This window comes from Carettochelys insculpta, chromosome 6 (assembly GCF_033958435.1).
Source record: "Carettochelys insculpta isolate YL-2023 chromosome 6, ASM3395843v1, whole genome shotgun sequence".
In the NCBI taxonomy this organism is placed as follows: Eukaryota; Metazoa; Chordata; order Testudines; family Carettochelyidae; genus Carettochelys; species Carettochelys insculpta.
Genome location: NC_134142.1, coordinates 122,333,880 through 122,342,680, shown reverse-complemented (window position 1 = coordinate 122,342,680; position 8,801 = coordinate 122,333,880).

Here is an 8,801-nt window from a genome sequence, read left to right as displayed (position 1 = left end):
TCGGCGCCACCTTGATCTTTCCAGCCAGCCCCACACCCCTTCCCTCCCGAACCCCAAGTCTACACTTTCCCATCAGACTCCTGGCCTCAGGGCTCACCTGGTCAGGCTATTCCTGGCCTGCAGAGGAGGTGGTCAGAATCAGGGCCCCTGGGTTCTTGTGGGGGAGGACCTAGTTGTTTAGAGTGGAAGGACCTGGGTTCAATTCCCAACTGTGGCAGCTACAACCCCTAGGCTGCTTCTCATGTCCTTGACTTTGTGGCCCCCTCCTCCCCCATGCCAGAATCTCCCTCCTATGTCACTGGGTTAGGGACAGCAAGATCCTGGAGCAGCACCTGATGCTGGGATGGGGACAGGGTAGCGGAGGGACCTTCCTGTGGCAGCCCTGGACACCTGGGTCCCCAGCCTAGTGTGCGCACAGGGTGTGTCTCAGCCTCTAGCTTGGCTGGGTGGTGAGTGGGGGGGCAGGAAATTGCTGCCTGGAGGAAGTGGCTACAGGGATCAAAGTGGGGAGCCCCCCCAACACACGTGGGGAGCCCTGGGCTCAGGGCTGCTAGCTCTGTGGCGCAGGGAGAAGTCCCTGTCTCGCCTGGGGGCAGGAGCTGTGCCAGAGGTGGTTGGAGGTGTGTAGTGAGGAGGGAGGCTGGTGTCTGGTGCAGTTATGACTCCCTCTCCAGGAAGTCCCCTGGCCGCACAGCCCGGCTGGGAGCTGCAGCGCTCAGTACCTCTTGCTGCCCACGAGTGGGAACAGCTGCAGGGCTGGGCAGACCCTGAGGGCCTCCGTGACTAATCAAGGGGGCTTTGGCTTTCAGGGTCCATTGACTTCAGTTATATTGATAAGAACATAAGAATGGCCATACTGGGTCAGACCAAAGGTCCATCCAGCCCAGTATCCCATCTGCCGACAGTGGCCAATGCCAGGTGCCCCAGAGAAGGAGAACAGAAGACAATGATCAAGTGATTTATCTCCTGCCCTTGTACTGAAGGCCAGGGCACCATACTTTACCCCTGGCTAATAGCCATTTATGCACCTAACCTGCAAAAATTTATCGAGCTCTTTTTTAAACCCTAATAGAGTCCTGGCCTTCACAGCCTCCTCCGGCAAGGAGTTCCACAGGTTGACTGTGCGCTGTGTGAAGAAAAATTTCCTTTTATTAGTTTTGAACCTACTACCCATCAAGTTCATTTGGTGTCCCCATGTTCTTGTATTATGGGAAAAGGTAAATAATTTTTCTATATTCACTTTCTCCACACCATTCATGATTTTATATACCTCTATCATATCGCCCCTCAATCGCCTCTTTTCCAGACTGAAAAGTCCCAGTCTCTCTAGCCTCTCCTCATATGGGACCCGTTCCAAGCCCCTAATCATCTTAGTCGCCCTTTTCTGAACCTTTTCTAATGCCAATATATCTTTTTTGAGGTGAGGAGACCACATCTGCATGCAGTACTCAAGATGTGGGCGTACCATAGTTTTATATAGGGGAAGTATGATATCTTTTGTCTTATTATCTATCCCTTTTTTAATAATTCCTAACATCCTATTTGCTTTACTAACTGCCGCTGCACACTGCGTGGATGTCTTCACAGAACTATCCACTATAACTCCAAGATCCCTTTCCTGATCTGTCGTAGCTAAATTTGACCCCCTCATGTTGTACGTGTAATTTGGGTTATTTTTTCCAATGTGCATTACCTTACACTTACCCACATTAAATTTCATTTGCCATCTTGCTGCCCAATCACTCAGTTTGCTGAGATCTTTTTGTAGTTCTTCACAATCCCTTTTGGTTTTGACTGTACTGAACAACTTGGTGTCATCTGCAAACTTGGCCACCTCACTGCTTACCTCATTTTCTAGATCATTGATGAACAAGTTGAACAGGATCGGTCCCAGGACTGACCCCTGGGGCACACCACTAGTTACCCCCCTCCATTGTGAAAATTTACCATTTATTCCAACCCTTTGTTTTCTGTCTTTTAACCAATTCCCGATCCATGAAAGGACCTTTCCTCCTATCCCATGACCGCCTAATTTACATAAAAGCCTTTGGTGTGGGACCGTGTCAAAGGCTTTCTGGAAATCTTGGTGCCCCTTGTCCACATATTTATTAACCCCTTCAAAGAATTCTAATAGATTAGTTAGACACGACTTCCCTCTGCAGAAACCATGCTGACTTTTGCTCAACAATTCGTGCTCTTCTACGTGCCTTGCAATTTTCTTTACTATTGTTTCTACCAATTTGCCTGGTACTGATGTTAGACTTATCGGTCTATAATTGCCAGGGTCTCCTCTAGAGCCTTTTTTAAATATTGGCTTTATATTGGCCGTCTTCCAGTCATTGGGTACCGAAGCGGATTTAAAGGATAGGTTACAAACCACTGTTAATAACTCCGCAATTTCACATTTGAGTTCTTTCAGAACCCTTGGGTGAATACCGTCTGGTCCTGAAGACTTGTTACTATTCAGCTTATCAATTAACTCCAACACCTCCTCTAATGTCACTTCAATCTGGGAGAGTTCCTCAGATTTGTCACCTAAAAAGGCTGGCTCAGATTTAGGAACCTCTGTAACATCCTCAGCTGTGAAGACTGAAGCAAAGAAATCATTTAATCACTCCGCAATGGCACTGTCTTCCTTGATCGCTCCTTTTATATCTTTATCGTCCAAGGGCCCCACTGCTTTTTAGCAGGCTTCCTGCTTCTAATGTATTTAAAAAACATTTTACTATCATTTTTTGAATTTTGGCTAGCTGTTCCTCAAATCTTTTTTGGCTTTTCTTACTACATTATGACACTTAATTTAGGAGTGTTTGTGTTCCTTTCTATTTTCCTCACTAGGATTTGACTTCCACTTTTTAAAAGCTGCCCTTTTCTCTCTCACTGCCTTTTTAACATGGCTGTTAAGCCATGGTGGTTCTTTGTTAGGTCTCTTACTGTGTTTTTTTATTTGGGGTATACATTTAAGTTGGGCCTCTAGTATGGTGTCTTTAAACAGTTTCCATGCAGCTTCCAGGGATTTTAGTTTAGTTACTCTACCTTTTAGTTTCTGTTTAACTAGCTTCCTCATTTTAGTGTAATTCCCCTTTTTGAAATTAAATGCTGGAGTGTTTGACCGCTGCGGTGTTCTTCCCAACACAAAAATATTAAAAGTTATTATATTGTGGTCACTATTTCCAAGCGGTCCAGTAACAGTTACCTCTTGGACCAGATCCTGCGTTCCAGTCAGGACTAGATCGAGAATTGACTCTCCCCTTGTGGGTTCCTGTACTAGCTGCTCCAAGAAGCAGTCATTTAAGGCATCAAGAAATTTAATCTCTGAATCCCGTCCTGAGGTGACATGTACCCAATCAATATGGGGATAATTGAAATCTCCTATTATTACTGTGTTTTTTATTTTGATAGCCTCTGTAATCTCCCTTAACATTTCAGCATCACTATCACTGTCCTGGTTAGGTGGTCGGTAATATATTCCTAATGCCATATTCATATTAGAGGAATGAATTGTTATCCATAATGATTCTATGGAACATTTTGATTCCTTTAGGATTTTTGCTTCATTTGATTCTATATTATCCCTCACATATAGTACCACTCCGCCACCCGCACGACTTGTTCTGTCTTTCCGATATAATTTATATCCCGGTATGATAGTGTCCCACTGATTGTCCTCATTCCACCATGTTTCTGTGATGCCTATTATGTCAACTTCCTTCTTTGATATGAGGTACTCCAGGTCACCCATCTTATTAGACAGACTCCTAGCATTAGTGTAAAAGCACTTTAAAAAACTACCACTATTTATACCACTATTTATCTTGTTATGGGGTACAGTGCAGGCTACTGATTCATAGAAATGCAAATGAGCAATTTACAGCTGCAAAATGGAGGAGGGAGGGATAGTTCAGTGGTTTGAGCATTGGCCTGCTAAACCCAGAGTTGAGTTCAATCCTTGAGGGGCCATTTAGGGAGCTGGAGCAAATAAATTTAAAAAAAAAAAGAGAGAGAGATGGTTGTTGGCCTTGCCAAGAGGGCAGGAGACTGGACTCAATGACCTCCTGAGATCCCTTCCAGTTCTATGAAGTGTGTGTGTGTGTAATATGGGGCAATGTTTTGTATTCCTGCTCATCTGTGAGGATTGCAATAAGGTACCTGTAATTAGATCATTTAAAAAAATGCAATCGTTCAGGAGTCATTTGTAACAGGTTTTGAATTCTGTGTCTTTTTAAGTGGGGTCACAGGGTCTTTCCACTGTGGTGCGTTATGCCAGGGGTGAGCAAACTTTTTACGTTGGGCCCCACTTTTCGTCCCTGCAATTAGTAGGGTCCCTCAACCTGTCCAGTGTCATCCAAACTGATCAAACTTTCGGTTATGCTCATATGAAACGACTCCCCTTTTGGCACACGTAAGGAGCTAAAGCCATAGAATGTAAACATTTGAATGTGAATGCACAGACACAAAAGCAGTAACAAATTTCAGCATTTTTAATGGGATGGACAAGCCTGAGACCCAGAAGCCGAACATGCTGTGCCTCCTTATGGAACTTCCCACCCACTCAAGGGCACCTGCCTCCTGCTTTTCTTGCCCCGTCTTACATGCTTTTGTTGATGTTTATCAGTTCCAACCTGAAAGCAGATGCCCAACTCATGAGCAAGTCCTGGGCTTCCTGACTCCCATAGGAGGACATCATATGTCTTATGATGTGCAGTGTAGCTGAAGTTGTGTTGACTGTAGGATATTAGGGAGATAAGGTAGATGAAGTAACATTTTTTTATTTAGGGCAGTCAAACAATTTAAAAGAATAATCACAATTACTCACACACAAGTAAAGAAATTCTTCGCTATTCCAGTTTTAATCACACTGTTAATTTAATACTAATTTATTATAAATATTTTGGATGTTTTCCTACATTTTCAACACCAGAGGACTCACCACTGGGGCCTGGTGGCCGCTGATTGTAGAGATGCCCCTTTGCTGGGATGGGCAGGAAAGATCTAGTGCTGCTGGGGCATGGTGGAGCTGAAGGCCGGGGTTGGAGGCAGGCTGGATGGGTCTGGCCTTGGCAGGTGTAGACCAAGATAAAGCCAAAGGCTAGAGGCATAGTTGGAGTTGTAGCTGTGGTGGGCATAGACCAAGCTACAGCCAAAGGCAGACAAGGCTTGGTGGGACTGGCCTATTGCAGGCATAGGTTGAGGTGGAGCCACAGGCTGGAGACATAGGTTGGGGGCCGTGTGTGGCAGGTGGAGTCCAAGGAGGAGCCAAAAACTGGAGGTGTTGGCTGGGGCTGAGGCAGGTGGAGTCCGAGGAGGGGCCAAAGGCTGGTGGTGTTGGCTGGGGCAGGTGGAAGCCGAGAGGACACAAGGCAGGGGCAGGTGACTGATGGCTGGATTTTCGGCAGCCCTGAGCCATGGAGCAGGATGAGATGGCCCCAGGGAAGACGGCTCCTGTACCTGGCCGCACAAGCCGTCGCTTCCCTGCCATGGAGTTGAACTCTCCATCCAGGCTCCTAAATGCTTCTCCCACCATCACCACCAGCTTAGCCAGGCCTGCCGGGGCAGAGCTCTCTCCTTCATCACCCTGACAGACACAATATGGCCCCTGGCTCCAGCCAGCTTCTCTCTCGCAGGGCTGTGCCGTGGGACAAGGCTCAGCAGTGCCCTGGCCAGCCGAACACAGCATGGATGCTGTTTGTTGGTCTCTCGCATGGATGCTGTTTGTTGCTGCGTGTGCCAGCGTCAGGCAGGCTGCACCCGCCCTCAGTGCGGCTCCGCAGCCAAAGCCGCTGGAGGCTGACAGAGCAGCAGGTTTGTTTCTATTAAAATGGAACCCCCACCCCAGCCCCCACTGCTGTTTTGTGGTGAGCGGGCCCAGCAGGGAGGGTCGGCCAACGCACTGAGCCCACGAGACACCCGCTGAGCTGCGCTCATCCTAGTCCCTCCCCCTCGGAGGCGCTGTGGCTTGGGGGGCGCTGGCTTTCTCTGGGGTTAGGTGTGCAAGCTGGAAGGACCCTGTGCTCCTACTCACGGGAGCTAGGCACGTGGGGGTGCTGCAGCACCTCAGGCTCCCAGCCGAGCACCTGCGTTCTCGGCTGCCACCCCCCTGCCAGGGGCTCTGCTGCTGGTCACAGGTGTTGGGGTCCCACTTTGAGGCCCAGGGCTTCTGCTGCCAGCCTTGCGTGCTAGGGCTTTTCTCCCAGCCTCGGCTGGGGGTTGGCTTGGCCAGGGGCCTTGGCAACCCCTGCTTTTAAAACTGTTCCCTTACTGCTGCCTGCGCTCTGAGCTGAAGCCCTTGAGCCCCAAGCCCCCTGGGCCAGAGGGGACCAGCCACTCCTGAGCCGTGGCACTCAGCCCATCCGTAACCAAGGAGTCACAAAGCTCAGAGAGACCAGAACCTCACTGGGGATGGAGGCAGGAAGACATTCCTTGAGTGAAGGGCTACTTTGGGCAACTCCTTACATTTAGACTGTTGGAACCAGAGGACCTGTTCCCCGGCTGTGGGAAATCCGTTCTCACACACTGGATTTCAGGGCAGTGACTGACTTACCCCTGCAGCCCGTTGACCTGTTTGTTAGGTTTCATGGGAAGGGAGAGGGGGTTCCCTGGCTCCCAGCAGTGAGGGAGAGCTGGGCCCAGATCCTCCAAGGCCTGTGGGCTTTGAACATCCTTTGAAATCCAAGGGAGTTGGGAGCTGGATACGTGTGAGGCTCAGGCCCACAGCGACTTGCCCAAAGAGAATGAGCTGCTCGTGGGGAGGCCCAGAAAGAGCAAAGGTCTCAGATGTCTGTGATGGTTTCTTCTTAAATTCATAGGCTCGAACCAGCCGCCTCTAGGACATCTGGATTTAAGAAAAGCATCCTATATGGAGGGATTTAGAAACTGGATCCTGGGCACATCCCCACCACCCACAAGGTCCAGAGGCAACCCCCGCCTCCCCCACCTCAGGGTAAATCTGTATCTCAGACAGGGTCTGGGGGAAGTCTCATACCCAGACACACATGGACACAGAACATCACACATGGTTCCCAAGGAAATCAGACGTGAGTCCAGGAATAAATTTGTGGGTTTCCCACACACACATATGGGCGCAAAGGCAAACACCACAAACACACACACACACACATAGGTGCTTGTCACATCCCACCCCTAGAGTAGCCCCAGCCCTTCTCCCCCCTGCCCTTGGCTCCCTAGATGGCCCTGCCCCCCCAACCCTCTCTCCCGCCACCCCCGGTTTGCCCCCCAACCCTGCCTGAACAGACCCACCCCCAAACTCACTGGCCCAAAGAGACCCCCCTACCCTGATGTAGAACTGCCAGTCATTTAAGTTTGTCTGTGAATCTCCAGGAATTAAAGATGTATATTTAATTAAAGATTATGTCATGATGGAACTTCCAGGAACACATCCAGCCACAACGGGCAAAGTTGATGTGTTGTTGCATCATTGTTAAGAGTCCTTGAGTTACAATCAAACTTCATCCTACAGGGCAAATGTAAGACTATGCATGCACAGCCTTCCATTTCTGTATATCCTGGTTATAATCTTATAGCTAAAAGCAAACCAATTGGCCAAGGTTTTCAGAAGTGCCTACAGATTTTGCACCTGTGTACTCCCCCTCAGTACGTTAAAGGGGGGCCTGATTTTGGGCAGAAAGGTGCTCAGCCCTTTATTCAGAATCAGGCCCTTTTAAAGATAGCCACACAGGTCCAATCTTGATGGGATCATAGCAATTACGGCTTCTCTCAACACTTCGCAAGCAGCAGACAGGTCTTGGGTGCAGCTAAGAAGTTCACGGGTGCGTCTAAAGTGGCGGCTAATAAATACAGTTTTGGAGGATTCAGGGAAGAAGTTAAGCCAACAATTATCTAAATTGGGATTTGTCATGTGTCTATCACAATGTAAATGCCCTAGGGAAGGTTACGGGAGTCACGTCCTGTGTTATTTTCATATCACAATTTTGGTCTGGATTTTCAAAACATTTTCAGTTTGGGGGCTGGGGGGTTACCTCTCTCCTTTTACCTCACTGCAAATGAGTGGGATAGAAAGTGTGTTTGATGGGACAAGAGTAAAGCAAAAATCCAATTTGAAATTAAACCAAAAGGTGTGTTTTGTAACCACCGAAAGGTGTGTTTTGTTGTTCAAAATAATCTTTTCCTGCAAAAAACTCCATTTGTCATTAACGTTTATTTTTTTTCCAGGAAAATATTTTTGCTTCCAAAATGTCAATTCACTCTAATTAATTTAATTCTTGGAAAAATCTCATGTGGGAAGCAATGAAAAGTGCTGTGGCACCTTATCGATTAACAGATTTTTGGAGCATCAGCTTTCGTGGGCCAAGACCCTCTTTGTCAAATGCACTGGACTGGAGAGCTACCCCTCTGATGATATCTGGGAAGCCTAATTCCTAACATCCAAATCCAAGTGGTAAAGTCCTAACAACAGTAGCACAGTCTTCAACAAAACATGTACTAAAGGGCAGAGTTAAGGTTATTAAGGGATATCCCTTAATAGAATTCTGACGCTGACAACATTTTTTGCCTGTGGGAAACAAAACTTTCCTTGGTCTTTATTTTTTGTATTGTGTATTAACAAAACAGAAGGTGAAAGTTGTTATTGCTATCATTCCCTCAGTACCATTTTTAAGTGTCAGTTTTCTAAATAAAATAAATAAATACATGAAGGTTTTGGTAAAAGAATGGAGGAAAATATTGTTACTTTTCACATTAGACATAACACCAGGGAGATTTCAATCAAACAGGAGCAATAGGCTGACCCTTCCAAAAAGACCTGAAAAGCAAGGAGTCAAATC